This window comes from Peromyscus leucopus, chromosome 2 (assembly GCF_004664715.2).
Source record: "Peromyscus leucopus breed LL Stock chromosome 2, UCI_PerLeu_2.1, whole genome shotgun sequence".
NCBI classification, from domain to species: domain Eukaryota; kingdom Metazoa; phylum Chordata; class Mammalia; order Rodentia; family Cricetidae; genus Peromyscus; species Peromyscus leucopus.
In genome coordinates, this window is record NC_051064.1 from 12675630 (window position 1) to 12679234 (window position 3605).

Sequence of the window (3605 nt, forward strand, 5' to 3'; positions counted from 1 at the left end):
ACATTGAATCATCAGGGACATCCATTTTTAATGGTGCCTAGTCCCCTTGTTCTGAAAATATATAAATTTTTAAAGGTAACATGTATTATCTGTATTAATATAAATGTAAACTGTGTATTGTACACAGGCCAGCCATGGATAATTTTTTTGTTTTATGTTTGAGCAGGTAAAATATACATCATGTGTCTTGAGTTACTTTAGGTTTATTTTCTCGTGTATGTAGTTAAGATTTTAGAGGGTCTTCTTCAATCAAACCTGAATTTTCTTAATTCAGAATGAATGCATAGTCCCTTATTTTCTGCAGAAACAAAAACATAACCTCTGCCCAAAGGTGGCACACCTTTTGACTTAAATTTTGGAGTCAAAATACTTTTAAAATATATAGGTTGGTTTAATCCAGCAGCTTTTATAATCAAATGTCTCGTAACAATTAACAATTTTAAAGACAACACAATAATATACATAATCCAGACTCTGTATTTTCCACCCTCAAGTGGCTCATTTCCTTTATATTACTTTAATCTCCTTTCTAATGACTATTTTATTATTTTAAACCTATATTTTTAATTTAAGGCTGTATATATTATTTCTCTTTTCTTTCTCAAGCCTATGTATATCTTTTAAACACACTGTGACCCATTTAGAAGCCTTTTTGTGTGAATCTGTTTTTACTGTGATTTTTTTTAACCCTTTTTGTCTGTATGAGCAAAAGCTAAATCATCCTCACAGTTTGCTGCCTGGCTTGGAGATACCTCTGTGTACCATAGGGAAACATTCCATGCTGTAGCTCAAGCATGCATGTGGCATCCAGTAAAAGAGACATGAACTATGAAGCTGCTCTTGGCTCCATTTTTATGTATCTAGAACCCTTTTTTTTAAGCTTCTTCAAGCTTTATTTGAATGTATATGGATCACATTAGAGTAGCATATATAAATGGTCTTTCTCTATTCCACCCTGTGGTGGTATTGTGTTCCCCAAAATATTGTGTACCTTAATAAATTTATCTGGGGTCAGAGAACAGACAGCCACTAGATACAAAGGCTAGAAAATGGTGGCACTCACACCTTTAGTCCTAGCATTCCAGAGATAGAAATCCCTCTGGATCTCTGTGAGTTCAAGGCCACATTGGAAACAGCCAAGCATGGTGACACGCCTTTAATCCCAGAATGCCAGCCTTTAATCCCAGGGAGTGGTGGTAGAAAGTAGAAAAATATATAAGGCGTGAGGACCAGAAACTAGAGGCATTTGGCTGGTTAAGCATTCGGCTGGTTAAGCTTTCAGGCTTTGGAGCAACACAGTTCAGCTGAGATTCATTGGGATGAGGACACAGAAGTTTCCAGTCTGAGGAAACAGGACCAGCTAAGGAATTGGCAAGGTGAGATAGCTGTGGCTTGTTCTGTCTCTCTGACCTACCAGCATGGACCCCAATAACTTGCCTCGGGTTTGATTTTATTAATAAGAACTTTTAAGATTCCTGCTACACCACCCCATCTCACAGCCATTTCCAAACAATCACTCTGAGGCTTATATTAATTATAAATATTTGTTCAGTAGCTCAGGCTTACAATTAACTAGCTCTTACACTTAAATTAATCCATAATTCTTATCTGTGTTTAGCCACATGTTTTAAGGCTTTGTACTTCATTTTTTACAAGTCTTGCTTCCTCAGCAGCTGGCTGGCATCTGCCATGACTCTTCCCTTTCTCTTCCTAGAATTCTCCTAGTCTAGTTCTCATGCTCAATCTCTTCCTGCCAAGCTACTGGCTAATCAGCTTTATTATCAACAATGAGCATAATCCAAAGCAGCTTGGTGGAATCTTACCTTGAGGTCACTACTCTCTATATTCTATTTCTTAATCTGTTTATTACCTCGAACATAGAGTTTAGCTCCATTTCACTTCTTGTTGCTCTCTTTCTCCTTAAAATTGACATCCTCCTCAGCTTGCTACTTTTCATTATAAATGTTTATCAACATGAACAATAGTAACCACATGGCAAAGTCTATACAAATCTGTTTTGAGATTTCTTCTGCCAATGGAATTAATCCAAAACTCTTCACATTAACCTTAGGCAGACTCTTTGGGCAAGGGCAAAAGGCAGGCACTTTCTTCACCAAAGTATCACAAGAATGATTTCTAGACAACTTACTAAAATTCTCATAAATCTCTTGAGTGAGCCCCTGATAGTTCCAATAACTCTTAGCACCTCTGTCTTCCATGCTCCTACTAGTAAGGCCCATTAAGCACTGCTTAAAACAGTACATTGCTTTTATAAACCAAAGCAACAAAGTTTAAATTCCTCCAAACAAAATCACGACCTGGCCTATCACAACAATACTACAATCCTGGTACCACCTTCTGTCATTTTTTTTTTTTTTGAGACACCATGAAAACAGTAACTCTTATAGAGTAAACATTTAAACGGGGTGGCTCACTTAAAGTACAATTACCATCATGATGAGGAGCATGCCAGCATACAGGCAGACATGGTGCTGGAGTAGCTGAGAGTCCTACATCTTACAGGCAACAGGAAGTTGACCAAGACCCTGGAGGGTATACTGAGCATAGGAAACCTCAGAGTCTGCCCCTACAGTGATGTACTTCCTCCAACAAGGCTATATCCACTCCGACAAAGTCACACCTCCTAATAGTGCCTCTCCCTATGAGATTATGGGGGCCCATTACATTCAAACTACCACAGGCCCTTAAGGACTTCTTTTTAAATTATTTTTCATCAGTTCTTTTGGGAATTTTGTGCAATGCATTTAAATATTCACCTCTTCTTTCAACTCTTTCCAGAACCACCCTCCCTCCCTCCCGCAGTGCCACTGAACTTGGTGCTCCCTCACCCACTTTTCAATTGTGTTGGCTTTATATTCCTGAATGTGTGACTTTCCAATGGAGGGAAGTTGACTTACCAGGGCCTACACTCTTAAAGAAAACTGTCTTGATATTTCCTGATCTAGCCTCCAGTTCTGTAACACCATTGATCGACAGAGTTGCTTAAGATGATCTGGCTGGCTAGGCAGGTGTCCTCTTCTTCCCTTAACTCTTCATGTATATCCCGCCCCCAAAGCTTCACACTTGACCAAATAGGATGACCTTTCTTAAAGAGAGGAGGACTGTCTTCAGTCAAGGGTATATGGATAGTTGTGATCTTCTGCTGGAATCTCCAAACAAGCTCTTAAGTCTTGGAAATTACAAATGAAACTGCTATATAGACATTATAGGAGTTTTATGTGAACATAAGTTTTAGTTCCTTTTGATGTATATCAAGGAGCACAGTTACTTCAGAACCTATGCTAGTATATTAAAATAAATACTGCATTGGCAATGAATGGAAGTTATTGATACTCAAACCCACCTAGAATTTGCTATCATCAATGTTCTGTGCTTTGGTTGTACTAGTATGTATGCAGTGCTGTAATCTTATGACTTTTAATTTTTGTATTTTTTTAACAATATGTAGTTGAATATCTTTCTATAGGTTTTATGCCATCTGTGTATCTTCTTTGGTGAAGTATCCATTCTAATCAGATTATTTGCCTATTACAAATTTTTGAAATTCTTTTTTTATATTTTAGATGTTGGTATTTTATTAAATA